The sequence below is a fragment of the Bos javanicus genome, chromosome 1 (assembly GCF_032452875.1).
Source record: "Bos javanicus breed banteng chromosome 1, ARS-OSU_banteng_1.0, whole genome shotgun sequence".
Classification (NCBI taxonomy): domain Eukaryota; kingdom Metazoa; phylum Chordata; class Mammalia; order Artiodactyla; family Bovidae; genus Bos; species Bos javanicus.
In genome coordinates this window covers 17,546,633-17,571,653 of record NC_083868.1, presented here as the reverse complement: position 1 = coordinate 17,571,653, position 25,021 = coordinate 17,546,633, and positions in this window count along the sequence as shown.

The following is a 25,021-nucleotide window of genomic DNA, read 5'->3' as shown; positions in this document are numbered from 1 at the left end:
GTACACCCAAATAACTGAGGTATAAAGTTAATATTAAATACCAATCTCGATGTTACAAAAATCACTGGCTTTGCACAGTATATAACTTAAGTTAATTTGCTTCTCTGAGTATAACAAAATCTTGCAGGTAGAGTCATCAGTGACTTATTGGTAATATAAGATAATTGAAATTATCAAGAGATAAAATTAAAGGAGAGGTTTAAATGATAGAATTATAGTACATGCCAGCAATTTCTCAAAGTGAATTACCCAAATATAATTGCACATTTCTGCTGTGTTCTAAAGTTCAACAGCCTGAAATGTGATTGAATTATGCATACATTAATAAGACTGCATACAAAAAGGGAGAAGAGAACTGAAATGGTTTAATATCTATATGGACTAGAAATATATTAATAGTGTCTATGAATTATATGCTCTGTTTTCTGTTGCATTCACTTCAGATGTATCCAACAAAAAGTATGAGGATAACATTAATTTTCACTTCAGATGTATCAACCAAATATATTAGGATATATTAATTTTCTATTTCCATACACTATCTTATTAATCTCATTCTGAAAATCTTCAGGCATAAACATTAAATTGAAATTACTGAAATCAAAGATCTATCCACTATCCAAAATATATAACCAATTTTTAAAGTATGAAATGTAGTTTATCAGGAAGGGGTTTATTATTTCAGAAAGAAATGAAACCTGCATATGAGATATGTATTGACTTAGTAACTACTCAAAAAAAAATTATAATCTCTAAATTTCTTATGTTTGATTTACTTACCTCCAAATAAAATTGTTTTGTTTAATAGGAAACAGTATTTCATTGAATTCACAAAACTGTATCTAGAAAATAAGTATCTTTCATAAATTGGCCAGCATATTTGTTGGCAGAATAAGATAATTTGTTTTAATGTAGTTCTATGTTCACTTGTTTCTTTCATTTACCTTTCTTCATAAAGCAAAATTCAAATGATGCAGGATTGTTGATGTTTTAAGATGTTGTCTTGATCCTCTCTTAAATTTGAATTATACAATAGCTTTGTTTCTGCAAAAAGTAACTCTCATAGATTTGTCTTTCAGTTCTACTTGTGTGCCTCGATAATTTCTAGCTTAGGCAATTATGTCATCTAGGCTAAGTGAGTCAAGAGTCATTTTTTTGAATAACAGAGCAAATTTTGTTTTAAAAAGATAATTCGTGGGTATGCCATGAATGTGTAAAGGACTGATTTTCCTGGTATGTCCTCATCTTAATGGTCAGAAAATCATGATTCATCTTGACTTTTTAATGCAAACTTGAATTTTTTATATGCTTTATTTATCATTACTGTTCACCTGAATGCTTTACTGGTTAATTCTAGAAAGAACAACAAACCTTGCAAGAAAAATAAGAGCCTCAGGGCATTTCCTTGGCTGGACTGGAAATCCAAAGTATTTCTAAGGATATCCAAAAGATTCCAAAATCAAAAGGAATTTGCTAGTGAATCATAGTATTTAAACAGATTAAAATAAATTAGCAACTGACATTAAATTCCACTGTGCTTTTGTTGAGATATCAAGATATACATTTTAAAGTGATAGTGACATTTTATACAATATGCTATTTATATTTGTGTGTGTGTGTGTGTGTGTGTGTATATATATATGTGTGTGTGTGTGTATGTATGTGTGTGTGTGTATATATATATATGTGTATGTATATATATGCATAGGGATAGGAGCACAGTAATCACACCTCAGTGGACAGGTGGCAAAGGAGGTATGTGTGTTGTGGTGGGAAGGAGGTTGTGTGTGTGTGTGAAAATCGGAAAACTAAAAGGTCAGTTTTTTACTTTAACAGGGCCTTGTATATAGGGCTATGATATTGATTACCATGATATAGTATTGAACAAAATAGAGTCCCTTTCAGGGAAGATAGAGTTGAATGAATACTTTTCAATTAATGTAACATAAATATTGTGAAATGCTTATAAATTAAAATCAAGTCTTTTATAAGAAGAAGACTCAACTAATCACATGGCCTCCATAAGAGAGAAAATTTAAGGGAGATAAAGCATAATTATGGTTTAAAGGCACAAAAAGAAATAAAGAGTCAAGAAACTAAGAAAAGTTGATGAGTTAACAGTACACTAAGAGTCAGGAGAAGTGGTTAGAAAGAAGTAGGTATCAGATTATACTAACCTTAGTGTCTGAAGGATGAAAGAATTTAAGTGCAATAAAATATACTTATTTATTTGAACAGAATAAGATATATTTTTAGATACACAATGTTATGTCTTTTCTATCATATTTATATCTTATGTCACTAAAATTTTTGACTGATACTTTGTCATCTTTGTTGAGGGCATACTGTTTTCTGATTCCAGTTGTATGTTTGGCTGACACTGAAATGATATTAGCTGACTGCTAGAATGAAAATGCAGAACTAGAAAATTTATCAGCCCATTTATGATATAGCCATATACATATACATATATACATATGAAGTGAAGTGAAGTGAAAGTTGCTCAGTCATGTCCTACTCTTTGTGACCCCATGGACTATACAGTCCATGGAATTCTCCATGCCAGAATATTGGAGAATATTGGAGTGGGTAGCCTTTCCATTCTCCAGGGGATCTTTCCAACCCAGGGATTTAACCCAGGTCTCCTGCATTGCAGGTGGATTCTTTACCAGCTGAGCCACAAGGGAAGCTCAAGAATAATGGAGTGGGTAGCCTATACTTTCTCTAGCAGATCTTCCTGACCCAAGAATCGAACCAGGGTCTCCTGTGGAGACACCTGCATTGCAGGCAGATTATTTACCAACTGAGCTATGAGGGAAACCCTATATACATATATATTTACACTAAAGTATCAATTCAGCTGAAAATGAGAATAAAGGATAATAGAAGTAAATATATCAACATCTTAAAATAATTAGTACCAACTGCCACAAATTTGGGGAAGGCAATGGCAACCCATTCCAGTACTCTTGCCTGGAAAATCCCAAAAATCCCATGGACGGAGGAGCCTGGTAGGCTATATAGTCCATGGGGTCGCTAAGATTTGGGGATGACTGAGCGATTTCACTTTCACTTTTCACTTTCATGCATTGGAGAAGGAAATGGCATCCCACTCCAGTATTCTTGCCTGGAGAATCCCAGGGACAGAGGAACCTAGTGGGCTGCCGTGTATGGGGTCGCACAGAATCAGACATGACTGAAGCGACTTAGCAGCAACAGCAGCAGCCACAACTTTTGGAATTTTAAAGTAAAATTAATTTCGACTAAGAAGAAATATTAATTAATATCCATTAAATTCATACATACTAACAGTAGTCAAACATTATGGTAAATAAAGGTCTTTTTTATATTCAAGTACACAGAAATTTTAGCTCTCAAGAATTCTTTTTAAGAAAGCTATAAGAAAATAATCCTCAGCAGAAAGAGAAAAAAACAAACATAGAAATTTTTAGGTTCTGTGGGCAAAGAATGGCATTAACTTAAAATAAAGAGACAAGAGAACACTGTCATTAAGAAAAATATAGAACTGGTAAATTATTTAGTATGCTTTCTCTTAAAGGAGAGAAGTGTTCCAGTTTTACAATTTGCAAATTAGTGAATGTTTATTTGCAAGAAAAAAATCTAATAGAACATATAAAATGATTAATTTTGAGTAAAAGAGAATATTATATGTTAGGAAATATAAATGACTCAGTTATTAATATTCATATAACGGAAATAAAACACTGGATATTATTTAAAATAAAGCTTTTAGTATGAGGATATTGGAAGGATAGAAAAAAAAAACAGTATATGTGATGGAAAGTGATATTATAGGACACCAAATTTTCTTCTTCTATAAGATTTAGGCATAGTTATCAATAGAAAGTTAAGAGACAACATGACAGGTACATTACATAGATAAAAACTAGAAAGTAACGTAAGAGAAACTTAAGAGTTAAAATTTGTTAGATGCAAAGATTCATGTGCATGTAAAAAAAAAACTCTCTCTAAGTAAGCCATATAGTATCATTTGACTAAATAATGTACTCTTAAGCACTTGATTTTCAAATTTAAACTGAACAGAAATGTGATACATATCAACTCTTCATTTGTCTAAGAGGTGAAGGGTATTACTACCTCTGTATGTCTACAAAATAAGAAGTAGTAAAAGTGTGCATGTCTATTTTCCCAGTCGTATTAATGTTTGTTGATAGAAAAATCAAATTAGAACAAAAGAAAAAATAAATCCTAGGCTTTGAGAGTCTTATTTAATTTGTTCTGCTTTTTCAAAAGAAGTATTAATTATTAAGGGCTTCCATAATGGTGCTAGGTGTAAAGAACCCACCTGCTAATGCAGGAGACATAAGAGAAACATGTTTGGTCCTTGGGTCAGGAAGATCCCCTGGAGGAAGGCATGGCAACCCACTCCAGTGTTCTTGCCTAGAGAATCCCATGGTCAGAGGAGCATGGCAGGCTAGAGTCCACAGTGTTGCAAAGAGTCAGACATGACTGGAGCAACTTAGCAGACATGCATGGTGCACATTAATTATTAAAGATAGATTAAAATGAGAATTTTTTCCCTCAAACTAGCATAGAATTATGGGTTATTGATGTAATAAATTTAGGCACAGACACTTATATATACACACACATACCCATATATATGTATACTCTATTTCTATTGATTTTGAATACGTAGTAATAGAAAATAGCTACTGAAATGCTTATTGAAAATTTGTTTTTCTATTGCTTTGCACCAATTACCTTCATAACATTATGTGGGAATTAGTTTGATTAGTTTGATGAAATATTCTGATTGAGACACCTCAGGTATAAATCAAAATTGACTTAATTTAATTTCCATTTGTGATTTGATTAGAATGATATTGATGCTAAACTTATGCAGATAAGCTAGATTTGACATTTTTTTAAATTATTTGAATTTCATTTTTGGAAAACCTAATCACTGAAAAGTATTAAGTGACATTTAAAGAACATAATTTTCATATACCTACTGCTTTAACTCCTTGTTTTATGTGGAGAACATTTTCTAATGCTTTCTTTTTTTTTTTTAGGTTTTGTTTTAAGCATTATCTATATATCCATGTTCTGAGAATTTGTCATTTTTGTTTCATAATTTTCAAGGTCTGCAACTTCCAGTGCAAAATGTTAAAATATTTATACTCCCAAGTAACTTAAAATAGAGATACGATCACTACAAGAAATTACTCATATATGCACTGGGTTCTGGAACTTTTTTTCCCAAATTGTGAGGGTAACTTGTGGACACTCTAAAATATTAATTAGAATTTTCTGACAAAATCTTCCTACATTACTTTTTTATGGCTGCTGTAATAAATAACCACAAAGCTGGTAGCTTAAAACAAGACAACTTTTTCTCACAGTTTTAGAGTGCACAGTCTGAAATCAGTATCACTGGGAAGAAGTCAATGTGTCAGCAAGGACTGCATCTTTTTGGAAACTTTATAAGATACCTTTGTTGCCTTTTCAGCTCCCAGTGTCTCCTCCTGAAATTCCCTTTCTTGTGGTTGCATTGCTCAAATCACCAAGGTTAGTATCTTTTCATTTCTTCACGCTCCATCTTTACATAGAGTACTCCTTTGTGTGTGTAAAGTCTCCCTCAGCCTCCCTCTTACAAAGAGGGCCCACCAGGATAGTCCAGGAAAACCTTTCCATCTCAAAATCCTTAACTTAATCATATTTCCTAAGACTCCCTTCGTGACATGTAATAGTTACAGTTTCCAGGATTAAAACATGGAAATCTTTTAGGGGGACATTTTTCAACCTCTTCTACAATCACTTGGGCCCTCAGGGCTACTGGGTCTCTAATTTCTCTAGAACAAATAGAGAGCCCCTCAAAATCACAGCCATTTTAAAATCGCATATTTTGTCTTCCTGTGAACCAGAAGCTATTCTGTCCTGAAAGCATCTTGAATCTAACTACTCAACATGGAGAGTCTCCAGATTAGACCAGTAGCATCAACATCAACCAGTAGCATCAACATCATAGACATGGTTAAAAATACAAACAATGGATCCGTCACAGACCTACTGCATCACAGCTTGTATGTTAACAAAATATAACAAGATGTACAAGCTATTCACATGCACTTTGGAGTTTGACAAACACTGTGTGTGTGTGTGTGTTTGTGTGTGTGTGTGTGAACTTGTGTTACTTTCTAGAATTACTCTAAGGAAAAAATTCACAGACTTTTAAAAAAAGAGATGATATGACTATAGAAGGACAGATATGAATGAATCAAGGTAGTAATTTCCAATCTCAACAAATCTTCAGAAAAACAAAGTAATAGATAATTATGCAAGTACTTGGCAAAGTTATTTTTTAAATAAAAGTTTTAATTGCCATTTCAGAATAAGTAGTTTTCTTAGACATACAACTTCACTAATAAAAATGAGTTTTATTTGTGTCTCAGATGATATTTTCCTTTATATTATTTCTATTGTGAAATGTTTATCATTAATGAGCTTTCCTTCATGTCATGGTACATTAGTTTCCATCAGCATACCAAAATGTATTTTGTTTTGACCAAAGTATAACTAAGCTACAAACTGTTTATGAGAGCAAAAAAATTCTTTGCCCAGTAGTACTAGATGTTCACACCATGTTCTTCATTTATGAAGATCATCCATAGGACAATTTGTATGTTGCAACAATGTTATTATTAGCAAATTATTAATTTAAGCTATTGCTACTTAAATATCTTGCTGGGGTCCAGCCCCAGTGGATCCAGGGAATTCGAAGCGGGGATGGCGTCGGCGAGGATCAGGAAACAATTGCTTAATTAAACGTTAATTAAGGATATAAAGAGTGGTTAAATAAGGGTAGCTCAGTGAGGAAATTCAGTGGAGAAAAGAGGCTGAATAACTTGGTTTATGTGGAAAGCTAATAAAATTCCAAGGCTAGAATTTACATCACCTATGTAGGCCGCAGGCGTCTTCCCATTCTCCCGAAGGAGAGGAGACACTAAGGCATCCCCAGTCAGATCTTAGAAGCCCAGGCATAATTAGTAGGCTTGACGAGTCTCCACGCTCCAATTCAGCCAGAAGGTGAGAGAAAGAACCACATGGGGAGACCAAGTTTCTATGAACAAGACCCGCACTTTTTTTTCCAAAGTAGTTTTTATACCTTAAGTTATGCATAGAGGATAATGGGGGAAGGGGTATAGTCGGCAGTAAGCCAGGCTTTCTTCCTGCAAACTTATCATATGCAAAAGTTTAGGTGATTTACATCATCTTCTGGCCCAGAGGCCTGTTAACATTTTAAGACCCTTTCTTCAGAAAACTTATTTTTCTCTAAAGGTGATTAGTCAGGTGCCACCCTCCAAAAGCATTAGATAAAGTTGCATTCCTACAGGGCAAAGGTGTGGTGGGCTATAACAAGAAAAAGAACTAACTCAAGGGTCCAAGTTTACAAACATTAAAGCTACTACTTACATTCTTATACACCAATTATATTAATCAATACACTGCCAGGGACACAGTAGGTAAGGGATATGGAGACTTAGCAGCAAACATTGGCCCAACAAGTGAAAAACCCTTCACCAATACAATTTCTAATCAATCTTTTAACTGCTCAAAGGAATCTGTATTCAGACAGTTTAGAACATCTCATACCGCTCACGGTTGTGAACTAAAACACTCTTGTCACGCCCAGGAATTTTATTAACTGGAGCTGTAATTTAACTCTTCTTCAGAGAGAGGTGGTGGGGGACAGCCCCCCATAAAGTCAGAGGTGTAGGTGAGAGCATAAAGCAGTAAGATAGGCAGACTCTGGTTTTGGAGGTAGATGCTCGAGAATTTCCAGGGGGACTCCTGAGGCTCGATCCCACCTTTGCATATGCCAAGCCTTCTTCCTCATGACCTTTGCCATGGGCGAAGTTCCTCATGCTGGCTCCCAGCAATATCTCAATAGCTTCTTAGGATACAGAGAAAGGTCTACATTCCAGCTTTCTTTGTTATGTTATCAGGGCCTTTCTCTTGCTTCATATATCTCTTGAGAACATTAAAAATCACTAGCCTGAAAATGGTGGACTGGCCAAAATAATTTACTGAAATTTCTATCAGATCAGATTTAAAATTTCCAAAGATCTATATATAAAAAACTATAAAACAATGATGAAAGAAATCAAGGATGACACAAACAGACGGAGAAATATACCATGTTCATGGATCAGAAGAATCAGTATAGTGAAAATGAGTATACTATCCAAAGCAATCTATAGATTCAATGCAACCCCTATCAAGCTACCAATGGTATTTTTCAGAGAATTAGAACAAATAATTTCAGAATTTGTATGGAATTACAAAAAAACCTCAAATAGCCAAAGCAATCTTGAGAAAGAAGAATGGAACTGGAGGAATCAACCTGCCTGTCTTCAGGCTCTACTACAAAGCCACAGTCATCAAGACAGTATAGTACTGGCACAAAGACAGAAACATAGACCAATGGAACAAAATAGAAAACCCAGAGATAAAACCACACACCTATGAACACCTTATCTTTGACAAAGATGGCAAGAATATACAATGTAGAAAAGACAATCTCTTTAATAAGTGGTGCTGAGAAAACTTGTCAATCACTTGTTGTTCATAAAAGAATGAAACTAGAACAATTTCTAACACCATACACAAAAATAAACTCAAAATGGATTAAAGATCTAAATGTAAGACCAGAAACGATAAAACTCCTAGAGGAAAATATAGGCAAAACTCTCTCTGACATAAATCGTAACAGGATTCTCTATGACCCACCTCCCAGAGTAATGGAAATAAAAGTTAAAAAAAAAAGGACCTAATTAAACTTAAAAGGTTTTGCATAATGAAGGAAACTATAAACAAGGTGAAAAGACAGCCTTCAGAATAGGAGAAAATAATAGAAAATGAAGCAACTGACAAAGAATTAATCTCAAAAATATATAAGCAACTCCTGCAGCTCAATTCCAGACAAATAAATGACCCAATCAACAAATGGTCCAAAGAACTAAATAGACATTTCTCCAAAGAAGGCATACAGATGGCTAACAAACACATGAAAAGATGCTCAACATCACTCATTATCAGAGAAATGCAAATCAAAACCACAATGAGGTACCATCTCACGCCAGTCAGAATGGCTGCTATCAAAAATTCTACAAGCAATAAATGCTGGAGAGGGTGCATAGAAAAAGGAATCCTCTTACACTGTTGTTGGAAATGCAAACTAGTATAGCCACTATGGTGAACAGTGTGGAGAATCCTTAAAAAACGAAACAGAACTTCCATACAACCCAGCAATCCCACTGCTGGGCATACACACTGAGGAAACCAGAAGGGAAAGAGACACGTGTACCCCAATGTTCATCGCAGCACTGTTTACAATAGCCAGGACATGGAAGTAACCTAGATGTCCATCAGCAGATGAATGGATAAGAAAGCTGTGGTACATATACACAATGGAATATTACTCAGCTATTAAAAAGAATGCATTTGAATCAGTTCTAATGAAGTGGGTGAAACTGGAGCCTATTATACAGAGTGAAGTATGTCAGAAAGAAAAACACCAATACATTATACTAATGCATATAGATGGAATTTAGAAAGATGGTAACGATGACGCTAGATGCAAGACAGCAAAAGAGACACAGATGTAAAGAACAGACTGTTGGACTCTGTGGGAGAAGGCGAGGGTGGGATGATTTGAGAGAATAGTATTGAAACATGTATATTATCATATGTGAAATAGATCATCAGTCCAGGTTTGATGCATGAGGTAGGGTATTCAGGGATGGTGCACTGGGATGACCCAGAGGGATGGGATGGGGAGGTAGGTGGGAGGGAGGGTCAGGATGGGGAACTCATGTACACCCATGGCTGATTCATGTCAATGTATGGCAAAAACCCACCACAATATTGTAAAGTAATTAGCCTCCAATTAAAAAAAATTCTTCAACAAAATATATTTTATTAAAGTATATCAATAATGTTGAAAATGATGAAAATTTATGAAAGACAAGTTAGTTTTCATTGTACAATGTTTGAAATTCTTCACTTTGAAAAATATCTTTTATACATGCTGAATGTACCAAGTTTTGTTTACTTACTATTGATATTCCCATATTGTGTAAATCAAACTGTAGATCTTGGGTTCATCTAGAATATGATATTTTATTTTGACCTTTCTCTTTAAGAATGAATATGGGATAGATGATCAGTTTGAACATTCAGTTCCGTTCAGTTCAGTTCAGTCACTCAGTCGTGTCCAACTCTTGTGATCTCATGGAATTCAGCACACCAGTCTTTCCTGTACAACACCAACTCCTGGAGCTTGCTCAAACTCATGTCCATCGAGTTGGTGATGCCATCCAACCTTCTGTCATCCTCTTTTCCTCCTGTCTTCAGTTAGTCCTTCCCAGCATCAGGGTCTTTTCCAATGAGTCAGTTCTTGGCATCAGGTGGCCAAAGTACTGGAGCTTCAGCCTCAGCATCAATGAATGCTTCCAATGAATACTCAGGGTTGATTTCCTTTTAGATTGACAGGTTTGATCTCTCTACAGTCCAAGGGACTCTCAAAGGTCTTCTTCAACACCAGTTCAAAAGCATCAATTCTTTGGCATTCAGCTTTCTTTATGGTCCAACTCTCATATCCATACATAACTACTGGAAAAGCAATAGCTTTGACTAGACAAACCTTTGTCGGCAAGGTAATGTCTCTGCATTAGTGTGGTCAAATGGGGGCTTTCCTGCTGGCACAGCAGTCTGTAAAGATTCCACCTGCCAATGCAAGAGACACTGATTTGATATCTGGGTCAGGAAGATTCCCTAGAGAAGGAAATGGCAACTCACTCCAGTATTCTTACCTGGAAATCCATGGACAAAGGAACCTAGTGGGCTACCATCCATCAGGTTGCAGAGTCAGACACGACTTAGGAACTAAGCAACAATAACTGTCAAATGATTATAATATATGAAACCTGGTCTATTTAATTATCCTTGAAATTATTTCCATTTGGAAGTTTGTAATGTGTACCATTATGGTTCAGTAAAAATTTTGTCTTTCAGAATCACAGTGTGTTCTATTACTTTATCAATAATTTTTGTATATGTTTATATCTAAGAACAATTAATACTGTAAAGTGAAACTCCTAATCCTCAAATTTTCAGTATAGTAGAGATTATCTGGATAATTTGAAGATATCAGTAAGCAAGGAAAGTTACATTTTGGGGGAAATCTTACTTATCCTGTTAGATCATAGGACAGAAATTAAATTTTCATAAATATAATATTGTAAGATGTATCAAGGAATTAAATTATTTGATTAGGATTATATATTCTAGGGACTTTTCTGGTGCCTCAGTGGTAAAGAATCCACCTGCCAGTGTAGGACATGAGAGTTCAATCATTGGGTGGGGAAGATCCCTAGAGAGGGAAATGATAATCCACACCAGTTTACTTGCCTGGGAAATACCATGGATACAGAACTGGTGGGCTACATTCCATAGAGTCAAAAAAGATTCAGACATGACTTAGTGAATAAACAACAACAGCAACAACATATATTCTAAACTATGATAAAAATTTAATATTGAAAGACTTATACTGAAATATTTTAGTTTTAAAAATTAGTAAATTTGAGGGAAATTGTTATATACCTGCTTAGCTCTACAAGTTATTATTGGCCATTATTTTTTCTCAAAATCATTTTAGAATACTAAGATGTATTCTTCATGAAAATAAAGCACCATGTTCTGTTTCTGTCCAGATAGGGCTTCTACCCAGATCTTTCAAGGGATTTAATCTTCAAGATAAAATTTTGATCTATATGTACCTTTCTCTAACAGAGCAACCACAGGACCCTAAGTACTTTAACTAAAACACATAAATTGCTTTTTAGAGTAGACTTACTTCCTTTATAATGGATAAACCTACTCATGAAAAACATTTCCCTAAAATATCTACAAAATAAAATGTATACAAACTTTCCCTAAAATATATACAAAGGATGTATAAAATAGTTTAATGTTTAATTAAATTATTCAAGCAGTTAAAATTAATTTGTTCTTTAATTTTGATTGAAGATATTTAATCAACAGTTCTTTTTTGACACTGGAGTATTCAGAAAAATAAAGTATGTGGTTCGATAATGTTATAAATATTTATACATTCTTATTAAATGATCTGTTCAATTAAATTCAGTCACCCAGTCATGTCCAACTCTTTGTGACCCCATGGACAGCAACACACCAGGCTTTCCCATTGATCACCAACTCCCAGAGCTTGGTCAAACTCATGTCCATCGAGTCGGTGATGATATCTAACAATCTCATCCTCTGCCGTCCCCTTCTCCTCCTGCCTTCGATCTTTCCCAGCATCATGGTCTTTTCCAGTGAGTCAGTTTTTCATATCAGGTGGCCAATACGGAGCTTCAACTTCAGCATCAGTGAATATTCAGCACTTATTTCCTTTAGAATGGACTGGTTGGATCTCCTTCAGCTTCTTCAGACAGAATGATCTCTGTTTGTTTCCAAAGCAAACAATTCAATATCTCAGTGATTCAAGCCTGGTATGCTGGATTGGCATACTGGTTGGTATGCTCCAACCAGTAACACTGAAGAAGCTGAAGTTGAATGGTTCTACGAAGATCTACAAGACTTTTTAGAACTAACATCCAAAAAAAGATGTCCTTTTCATTATAGGGGACTGGAATGCAAAAGTAGGAAGTCAAGAAACACCTGGAGTAATGGGAAAATTTGGCCTTAGAGTACAGAATGAAGCAGGGCAAAGGCTAATAGAGTTTTTGCAAGAGAAGGCACTGGTCACAGCAAACACCCTCTTCCAACAACACAAGAGAAGACTCTACACATGGACATCAGCATATGGTCAACACCGAAATTAGACTGATTATATTCTTGCAGCCTAAGATGGCATAGCTCTATACAGTCAGCAAAAACAAGACTGGGAGCTGACTGTGGCTCAGATCATGAACTCCTTATTGCCAAATTCAGACTTAAATTGAAGAAAGTGGAGAAAACACCTGGACCATTCAGGTATGACCTAAATCAAATCCCTTATGATTATACACTGGAAGTGAGAAATAGAGTTAAGGGACTAGATCTGATGAATAGAGTGCCTGATGAACTATAGACAGAGGTACATGACACTGTACAGGATCAAGACCATCCCTATGGAAAAGAAATGCAAAAAAGCAAAATGGCTGTCTGAGGAGGCCTTACAAATAGCTGTGGAAAGAAAAGAAGTGAAAAGCAAAGGAGAAAAGGAAAGATATTCCCATTTGAATGAAGAGTTCCAAAAAATAGCAAGGAGGGATAAGAAAGCCTTCCTCAGCGATCAATGCAAAGAAATAGAGGAAAACAACATAAGGGAAAGACTAGAGATCTCTTCAAGAAAATTAGAGATACCAAGGGAACATTTCATGCAAAGATTGGCTTGATAAAGGACAGAAATGGTATGGACCTTATAGAAGAAGATATTAAGAAGAGGTGGCAAGAATACACAGAAGAACTGTACAAAAAAGAGCTTCATGACCAAGATAATCATGATGGTGTGATCACTGACCTAGAGCCAGAAATCCTGGAATGTGAAGTCAAGAGGACCTTAGAAAGCATCACTATGAACAAAGCTAGTGGAGGTGATGGAATTCCAGTTGAGCTATTCCAAATCCTGAAAGATGATGCTGTGAAAGTGCTGCATTCAATAGGCAACGAATTTGGAAAACTCAGCAGTGGCCACAGGACTGGAAAAGTCAGTTTTCATTCCAGTCCCAAATAAAGGCAATGCCAAAGAGTGCTCAAACTACCACACAATTGCATTCAGTTCACAGGTTGGTAAATTAATGCTCAAAATTCTCCAAGCCAGGCTTAAGCAATACATGAACCATGAACTGCCAGATGTTCAAGCTGGTTTTAGAAAAGGCAGAGGAACCAGAGATCAAATTGTGAACATCTGCTAGATCATCAAAAAAGCAAGAGAGTTCCAGAAAAACATCTATTTCTGCTTTATTGACTATGCCAAAGCCTTTGACTGTGTGGATCACAATAAACTGTGGAAAATCCTGAATGAGATGGGAATACCAGATCACCTGACCTGTCTCTTGAGAAACCTATATTCAGGTCAGGAAGCAGCAGTTAGAACCATAGAACAACAGACTGGTTCCAAATAGGAAAAGGAGTACCTCAAGGCTGTATATTGTCACCCTGCTTATTTAACTTATATGCAGAGTACATCTTGAGAAACACTGGGCTGGAAGAAGCACAACTGGGATAAAGATTGCCAGGAGAAGTATCAATAACCTCAGATATGCAGATGACACCACGCTTATGGAAGAAAGTGGAGAGGAACTCAAAAGCCTCTTGATGAAAGTGAAAGAGGAGAGTGAAAAAGTTGGCTTAAAGCTCAACATTCAGAAAACGAAGATCATGGCATCTGATCCCATAACTTCATGGGAAATAGATGGGGAAACAGTGGGAACAGTGTCAGACTATTTTTCTGGGCTCTAAAATCACTGCAGATGGTGATTGCAGCCATGAAATTAAAAGACGCTTACTCCTTGAAAGGACAGTTATGACCATCCTAGACAGCATATTGAAAAGCAGAGACATTACTTTGCCAACAAAGGTCTGTCTAGTCAGTTTTCTAGTGGTGGTGTATGGATGTGAGAGTTGGATTATGAAGAAAGTTGAGTGCCGGAGAATTGATGCTTTTGAACAGTGGTGTTGGAGAAGACTCTTGAGAGTCCCTTGGACTGTGAGGAGATTCAACCAGTCCATCCTAAAGGAGATCAGTCCTGGATGTTCATTGAAAGGACTGATGCTAAAGCTGAAACTCCAATACTTTGGACAACTCATGTGAAGAGTTGACTCATTGGAAAAGACCCTGATGCTGGGAGCGATTAGGGGCAGGAGGAGAAGGGGACGACAGAGGATGAGATGGCTGGATGGCATCACTGCCTCGATGGACATGAATTTGAGTAGACTCTGGTAGTTGGTGATCGACAGGAGGCATAGTGTGCTGCAATTCATGGGGTTGCAAAGAGTTGGACAGGACTTCATGACTGAACTGAACTGAACTGGTTGGGTCTCCTTGCAGTCAAAGGGACTCTCAAGAGTTTTCTCCAACATCACAGTTCAAAAGCATCAATTCTTTAGTGCTCAGCTTTCTTTATAGTTCAACTCTCACATTCTTACATGAATAATGAAAAAATGATACCATTGATCATATGGAACTTGGTCAGTAAAGTAATGTTTCTGTTTTTTAATATGCTGTCTAAGTTGGTCATAGCCTTTCTTCCAGGGAGCAAGTGTCTTTTAATTTCGTGGCTTCACTCACTATCTGCAGTGATTTTGGAGCCCCAAAAAATAAAGTCTCTCACTTTTCCCATTGCTTCTCTATTTGCCTGAAGTGATGGGACCAGATGCCATGATCTTCATTTTCTGAAATGTTGAGTTTTAAGTCAACTTTTTCACTCTCCTCTTTCACTTTCATCAAGAGGCTCTTTAGTTGTTTTTCAAAGTCTGCCATAAGGGTGGTGTCACCTGTGTATCTGAGGTTATTGATATTTCTCCCAGCAATCTTGATTCCAGCTTGTGCTTCATCTAGCCTGGCATTTTGTATTATATATAAGTATATAACTTATATACTCTGCATATAAGTTAAATAAGCAGGGTGACAATATACAGCCTTGATGTACTCCTTTCCTGATTTGGAACCAGTCTGTTGTTCCATGTACAGTTCTAACTGCTGTTTCTTGACCTGCATACAGATTCCTCAGGAAACAGGTAAGGTGGTCTTGTATTCCTATCTCTTGAAGTATTTCCCACAGTTTGTTGTCATCTACACAGAGTATGATAAAGACTTTAGTGTAGTCAATGAAGTAGAAGTAGATGTTTTTCTGGAGTTCTCTTCCTTTTTCTATGATCCAACAGCTGTTAGCAATTTGATCTCTGGTCCCTCTGCCTTTTCTTTTTTTTTTTTAATTTTATTTTATTTTTAAACTTTACACAATTGTATTAGTTTTGCCAAATATCGAAATGAATGCGCCACAGGTATACATGTGTTCCCCATCCTGAACCCTCCTCCCTCCTCCCTCCCCATACCATCCTTCTGGGTCATCCCAACGCACCAGCCTCAAGCATCCAGTATCCTGCGTGGAACCTGGACTGGCGACTCGTTTCCTACATGATATTATACATATTTCAATGCCATTCTCCCAAATCTTCCCACCCTCTCCCTCTCCAACAGAGCCCATAAGACTGTTCTATACATCAGTGTCTCTTTTGCTGTCTCATACACAGGGTTATTGTTACCATCTTTCTAAATTCCATATATATGCGTTAGTATACTGTATTGGTGTTTTTCTTTCTGGCTTACTTCACTCTGTATAATAGGCTCCAGTTTCATCCACCTCATTAGAACTGATTCAAATGTATTCTTTTTAATGGCTGAGTAATACTCCATTGTGTATATGCACCACAGCTTTCTTATCCATTCATCTGCTGATGGGCATCTAGGTTGCTTCCATGTCCTGGCTATTACAAACAGTGCTGCGATGAACATTGGGGTACATGTGACTCTTTCCCTTCTGGTTTCCTCACTGTGTATGTCCAGCAGTGGGATTGCTGGATCATAAGGCAGTTCTATTTCCAGTTTTTTAAGGAATCTCCACACTGTTCTCCATAGTGGCTGTACTAGTTTGCATTCCCACCAACAACGTAAGAGGATTCCCTTTTCTCCACACCCTCTCCAGCGTTTATCACTTGTAGACTTTTGGATCTCAGCCATTCTGACTGGCGTGAAATGGTACCTCATAGTGGTTTTGATTTGCATTTCTCTGATAATGAGTGATGTTGAGCATATTTTCATGTGTTTGTTAGCCATCTGTATGTCTTCTTTGGAGAAATGTCTATTTAGTTCTTTGGCCCATTTTTTGATTGGGTCATTTATTTTTCTGGAGTTGAGCTGTAGGAGTTGCTTGTATATTTTTGAAATTAGTTGTTTGTCAGTTGCTTAATTTGCTATTATTTTCTCCCATTCTGAAGGCTGCCTTTTCACCTTGCTAATAGTTTCCTTTGATGTGCAGAAGCTTTTAAGGTTAATTAGGTCCCATTTGTTTATTTTTGCTTTTATTTCCAGTATTCTGGGAGGTGGGTCATAGAGGATCCTGCTGTGATATATGTCAGAGAGTGTTTTGCCTGTGTTCTCCTCTAGGAGTTTTATAGTTTCTGGTCTTACGTTTAGATTTTTAATCCATTTTGAGTTTATTTTTGTGTATGGTGTTAGAAAGTGTTCTAGTTTCATTCTTTTACAAGTGGTTGACCAGATTTCCCAGCACCACTTGTTAAAGAGATTGTCTTTAATCCATTGTATATTCTTGCCTCCTTGTCAAAGATAAGATGTCCATATGTGCATGGATTTATCTCTGGGCTTTCTATTTTGTTCCATTGATCTATATTTCTGTCTTTGTGCCAGTACCATACTGTCTTGATAACTGTGGCTTTGTAGTAGAGCCTGAAGTCAGGTAGGTTGATTCCTCCAGTTCCATTTTTTTTCCTCAAGATCGCTTTGGCTATTCAAGGTTTTTTGTATTTCCATACAAATTGTGAAATTATTTGTTCTAGCGCTGTGAGGAATACCGTTGGTAGCTTGATAGGGATTGCATTGAATCTATAAATTGCTTTGGGTAGTATACTCATTTTCACTATATTGATTCTTCCAATCCATGAACATGGTATATTTCTCCATCTATTAGTGTCCTCTTTGATTTCTTTCACCAGTGTTTTATAGTTTTATATATATAGGTCGTTAGTTTCTTTAGGTAGATATATTCCTAAGTATTTTATTCTTTCCTTTGCAATGGTGAATGGAATTGTTTCCTTAATTTCTCTTTCTGTTTTCTCATTATTAGTGTATAGGAATGCAAGGGATTTCTGTGTGTTGATTTTATATCCTGCAACTTTATTCTGAATTCAGCTTGAACATCTGGAATTTCTTAGTTCACCAGTTAGCTTTAAAAATTTAGCTGATTAGTTATAAGAAATAACCAAATCATTGTATTTGATGACTACTAAAATGATGATCCTACTTTTTATGTAAAGTTCCCACTGAGATACATGAAAATGTTTTCCACTAACCAGAAGAATAATCAAACTCAAAAATTTGTAAACAAATCTTTCATAGTGTATCAAAAGGAATGTTTTGATAAACTGTTCATAAACATCTGCTCATAAACTCTATCTCAAGTATCTAAGATATACATATAATAAATAACTAAATATAAAATATACATAAAAGTTTGTAATAGTCCCAAATATAAAAGTTAAGAGTCTATCATGTGCATGATGCTGGTCTCACATAGTTTTTGAACAGCTGCAGTCATGAAAACAATGAGACCAATAAAAAAGAGAAGGTCTTGGACAATCTTCACTCCCAATTTTATTTGTAGGAGAGTAAAATGTCACTCACTTGGGTGGCAGGTGATTGGCAAGGATAAAAAATTCATTAGAATGTCTCGTTTGGGTTTTATAACCAGCAGAATTCAGACTTCATTTAGTTTCTGTATATCAGCCACATTAAATTCTTACAACTGACTTTAAACAAGATAAGCCACACTCGTTCATTAATCCATTGCACATACTGCCATTTCAATGTGAAGTACACATATAAATAAGAATACCCATATAAAAGGGGTACAGACCTTGTCTTTGAAGGTCTCAGAGGCTAACTGAAGAGAGAAATCTTCCTGAGTATTTTAATATTACAAGAAAATGAAATAAGAACATGTATATGATACAAAAGAGCAGAATAAAATGAGATGTACTTAGGGCTAGATATGTGTTTGCTTTTTATCAAAGAGATGTCAATTTGAGATATAAATATGGAGGCAATCAAAATATTGTATAGTTAAAATCTTCTGTTATATAGAGGAGTTAAGAGTGCTTAAAAACATGTTTCAATATTATGGACAGTGAAAGGAAATGAACATTTAGTTCTCTTTGCTAAGAGCTTAGCATTCAACATGGACACAAAATGGTTTAAATAAAAGATAGATATTTTTTATATTTTTCAGACATTAAATCAGACTATAATACCAAATAATGAATTCAAAAATATTTTAAATTGCTGTCATTCATCAATAGAGTGGAAAATTTGATCTATATAAGAGTATCAGTGAACACACCAGGTAGTCCTAATTGTGTCAGGTGCCTGGAAGCCAGAGTGTTGGTGCCTGTAGAGTGAGAGGAGTTCTTGTGCTGGGCCTGGTTGGAAGTCTCTGACTGGATTAGGAAATCTATTATCTGACATTACAGTGTAACTTAATCTTCTCTAAGCCCCTATATCTACATTAGAAACTGTATGTTTCTCTTTTTCTTTATTAAAACATTGAATAAAGAGTTGATGGACTTCCCTGGTGGCTCAGATGGTAGAGCGTCTGTCTAAAATGAGAGAGACCTGGGTTTGATCCCTGGGTCCGGAAGATCCCCTGGAGAAGGAAATGGAAACTCCCTCCAGTACTCTTGCCTGGAAAATCCCATGGACGGAGTATCCTGGTAGGCTATAGCCCATGGGGTTGCAAAGAGTCGGACACGACTGAGTGACTTCACTTTCCTAAAGAGTTGGTACACAATAGATATTTAATAAAAGTAGGTTGACTTGAATTATAGGTTATCTCTACTGTGTCTATTGGAGAAGGAAATGGAAACCCACTCCAGTATTCTTGCCTGGAGAATCCCATGGATGAAGGAGCCTAGTAGGCTACAGTCCATGGGGTCACAAAGAGTCGGACACGACTTAGCAACTTCACTTTCACTTTCACTCTGTCTATATGTTTGTCTTAAAATTAAGTAGAAAGATATTTTAAATTACAATTTACATTTCAAGTATCATTTATCAATTAGTGCCTTGAGATCAGATCAATCACTCAGTTGTGTCTGACTCTTTGCGACCCCATGAATCGCAGAACGCCAGGCCTCCCTGTCCATCACCAAATCCCGGAGTTCATCCAGACTCACGTCCATCAAGTCAGTGATGCCATCCAGTCATCTCATCCTCTGTCATCCCCTTCTCCTCCTGCCCCCAATCCCTCCCAGCATCAGAGTCTTTTCCAATGAGTCAACTCTTCACATGAGGTGACCAAAGCACTGGAGTTTCAGCTTTAGCATCATTCCTTCCAAAGAAATCCCAGGGCTGATCTCCTTCAGAATGGATTGGTTGGATCTCCTTGCAGTCCAAGGGACTCTCAAGAGTCTTCTCCAACACCACAGTTCAAAAGCATCAATTCTTTGGCACTCAGCCTTCTTCACAGTCCAACTCTCACATCCATACATGACCACAGGAAAAACCATAGCCTTGACTAGACAAACCTTTGTTGGCAAAATAATGTCTCTGCTTTTGAATATGCTATCTAGGTTGGTCATAACTTTCCTTCCAAGGAGTAAGTGTCTTTTAATTTCATGGCTGTAGTCACCATCTGTAGTGATTTTGGAGCCCAGAAAAATAAAGTCTGGCACTGTTCCCACTGTTTCCCCATCTATTTCCCATGAAGTGGTGGGACTGGATGCCATGATCTTCATTTTCTGAATGTTGAGCTTTAAGCCAAATTTTTCACTCTCCACTTTCACTTTCATCAAGAGGTTTTTGAGTTCCTCTTCACTTTCTGCCGTAACGGTGGTGTCATCTGCATATCTGAGGTGATTGATACTTTTCCTGGCAATCTTGATTCCAGCTTGTGTTTCTTCCAGTCCAGCGTTTCTCATGATGTACCTTGCATATAAGTTAAATAAACAGGGTGACAATTTACAGCCTTGATGTACTCCTTTTCTTATTTGGAATCAGTCTGTTGTTCCATGTCCAGTTCTAACTGTTGCTTCCTGACCTGCATACAAATTCCTCAAGAGGAAGATCAGGTGGTCTGGTATTCCCATCTCTTTCAGAATTTTCTACAATTTATTGTGATACACACAGTCAAAGGCTTTGCATAGTCAATAAAGCACAAATAGATGTTTTTCTGGAACTCTCTTGCTTTTTCCATGATGCAGCAGATGTTGGCAATTTGATCTCTTGTTCCTCTGCCTTTTCTAAAACCAGCTTGAACATCAGGAAGTTCAAGGTTCACATATTGGCATATTCATTTGTTTAGATGGGACTTTCCTGGTGGCTCAGATGGTAAAGCATCTGTCTACAATGCAGGAGACCTGGGTTCAAGCCCTGGGTTGGGAAGATCCCCTTGAGAAAGAAGTGGCAATCAACTCCAGTACTATTGCCTGGAAAATCCCATGGATAAAGGAGCCTGGTAGGCTACAGTCTATGGGGTCACAAAGAGTTGGACCCGACTGAACGACTTCACTTTCACTTTTATAAAGCAGTTTAATTGTCATCATATTTATTCTAGTTTGTTGGAATAAGAGATAATAGAATTTTGCAGTGCCTTATGATTAGAATATGGTTAGAATATATGGTGTGGAAAAATACCCTAAGTATCACATCTGTTCCTTTTAAGACATGATTGTTGTCTTTTTGGAATTAGATGAAAGGAAATATTATAGTCACTCTTCTTACTTGAGTTTTCTTTTCCCTCAAAATTTCATAAGAGTTAACAGTTTGTCAGGCTAGGGAAAATGAAATGCAAGTAATTTGTGTTTAGACATGTTTCCTATTTTTCTGCCTTCGCTGAAGCAGCTTTCACCAAGTCTTAACACATACAGTTGCTTGCCTGCAGTTGAGATTGTAATAGGTCACTTGGCTAAACATATTTCCCCATGGCATATGTCTTATCCTGCCTAGGTCAATAAATATACAACTACTGTAAAATTATTTGTTGTATTTCAAATGAATTTTATGAAACTCAGATATTTGCTGAGGTTGTTTTGGCTTCTTTGTTTCATATGAAATTTCAGTATTTTTTTATTTAATACTTGGGATTTTCATTAGCTTAACTTTCCTTGCTGTTTTCTTATTTTATGATGAATCAAACTTATTAGAATTTATGTGACTAAAGTTTTTCAGATCAAAGTAAGCTGCAAACTACAGCAAGAAGTGATTGTGTTTTGAATTGATTTTTAAATCACTATTGAGATATTAAGCAATTGTTCTTTACAATATTTGGAATGTCTTCTGAATTTTCATTTGATGTCACAGGTGGGTTCCACATTTATATTTTGCTTAAAGTGTATATGGATTTTAGAAGGGACATCTCTAGAATATAATCAATTTCCTTGGCATTAACTTCTTGATTTTCCCATGAAATAAATAATATTCCTTTATCAAGAACATAATTAAAGCAGTAGAATAAAAGAAATATACTTATTTCAAATAGAAAATAACGAATTGCCTCTTTGAGAACTTCATGGACATTAAAATCTATCTCCATATGAATCCAGAATGCTCTTAGTAGCATATGTTAAACATCATAAAATTCTACACTGTCTTTGCAAGAGTCTTTACTTTTGACCCATACATAACTACTGTATTATCTTTCTACATATTTCCACAAATTATGTAAATGTTCTTTTGTTTTGATTCAATTTTATATAAATAATTCAATTTGTTTATTTTCTATTTATTTTTGTTACTTTTAGCTCTTTATCAAAGTAACTTTGTGTTTAAATAATAAGTCCTGTAACATTTCTTTATATCAGTTCAGTTCAGGTCAGTCTCTCAGTCGTGTCCGACTCTTTGTGACCCCATGAATCACAGCACGCCAGGCCTCCCTGTCCATCACCAACTCCCGGAGTTCATCCAGACTCACGTCCATTGAGTTGGTGATGCCATTCAGTCATCTCATCCTCTGTCGTCCCCTTCGCCTACTACTTCCAATCGCTCCCAGCATCAGGGTCTTTTCCAATGAGTCAACTCTTTGCATGAGGTGGCCAAAGTACTGGAGTTTCAGCTTTAGCATCATTCCTTCCAAAGAAATCCCAGGGCTGATCTCCTTCAGAATGGACTGGTTGGATCTCCTTGCAGTCCAAGGGACTTGCAAGAGTCTTCAACCCCACAGTTCAAAAGCATCAATTCTTTGGCGCTCAGCCTTCTTCACAGTCCAACTCTCACATCCATACATGACTACAGGAAAAACCATAGCCTTGACTAGATGAACCTTTGTTGGCAAAGTAATGTCTCTGCTTTGGAATATGCTATCTAGGTTGATCATAACTTTCTTTCCAAAGAGTAAGCATCTTTTAATTTCATGGCTGCAGTCGCCATCTGCAGTGATTTTGGAGCCCAAAAAAATAGTCTGGCGCTGTTTCCACTGTTTCCCCATGTATTTCCCATGAAGTGATGGGACCGGATGCCATGATCTTCGTTTTCTGAATGTTGAGCTTTAAGCCAAATTTTTCACTCTCCACTTTCACTTTCATCAAGAAGCTTTTGAGTTCCTCTTCACTTTCTGCCATAAGGGTGGTGTCATCTGCATATCTGAGGTTATTAATATTTCTCCTGGCAATCTTGATTCCAGTTTGTTCTTCTTCCAGCCCAGCGTTTCTCATGATGTACTCTACATATAAGTTAAATAAGCAGGGTGACAATATACAGCCTTGATGTACTCTTTTCCTATTTGGAACCAGTCTATTGTTCCATGTCCAGTTCTAACTGTTGCTTCCTGACCTGTATACGGATTTCTCAAGAGGCATGTCAGGTGGTCTGGTATTCCCATCTCTTTCAGAATTTTCCACAGTTTGTTGTGATCCACACAGTCAAAGGGTTTGGCATAGTCAATAAAGCAGAAATAGATGTTTTTCTGGAACTCTCTTGCTTTTTCAGTGATCCAGCAGATGTTGGCAATTTGCCTTTTCTAAAACCAGCTTGAACATCAGGAAGTTCATGGTTCACATGTTGCTGAAGCCTGACTTGGAGAATGTTGAGCATTACTTTACTAGCGTGTGAGATGAGTGCAATTGTGCGGTAGTTTGAGCATTCTTTGGCATTGCCTTTCTTTGGTATTGGAATGAAAACTGACCTTTTCCAGTCCTGTGGCCACTGCTGAGTTTTCCAAATTTGCTGGCATATTTCACAGCACCATCTTTCAGGATTTGGAATAGCTCAACTGGAATTCCATCACCTCCACTAGCTTTGTTCATAGTGATGCTTTCTAAGGCCCACTTGATTTCACATTCCAAAATGTCTGGCTCTAGATGAGTATAACACTATTAATAACATGGAATGATTATTTAATGACTCCATTATGACAATTATTCTCAGTCCTCCATGAGGGCTATAGAAAAATTAGGAGACATAATTATTTTGGTAATGCTGAGAAAAATGAAACAGTTATTTTTAGTGTATTGATGCACGTGAGTTTGGCTAGGAGCTCTCAGTTTTCCCTGAGTTTCCTGTCTACCAAAAAGAGGTAGAAGAGTGTTTTGTTTAATAGCACAGAGGAGTTTTGTTGAAAGGTGAATGATAGAAGTTATAAAATACATGAGTACTGTAAATACTATCTGTTATAAACTGCATGTTTTTATCTTCCCAAATTTGCATGTTGAAACCTTAATTCCCAATATGATGGTATCAGGAGGTGGGAATTTGGGAAAGTAATTAGGTCATGAGAGTGGAACCCGCATCATGGGGGTGTCTTTATGGTCAGAAAGAGGATAAATTTGCTTTTCTCTCTGTTCATCATGGGAATATTAAATGGAAGGCAGCCATCTGCAAGCTGGAAGGAGAGCCTTCACCAAATGCCAGATCTGCCTGCACATTGAATTTGAACTTCCCAGCATACGGAACTATGCTAAATAATGTTATTTTTTTTCTCCAGTCCATGATAATTTTTTGTAACAGCCAGAGAAGACTCATACACCACCAGAGACTCAAAGCCGAGTAAATGTTTTTTAGGAGTTGCAGAGTTAGAGGCTATAAAAAGGAAGATTTGAAATGTGGTAAAGCAGTATTCTTGTTATACCCTTGTGTGTTATGGGAGTGTAGTTGACTCTTCTATAATAGATGAAAATATTTATATTAAATATTAGCAAGAGATGAGTAGTGGCATTATATTTTACTTGTTATAAGACT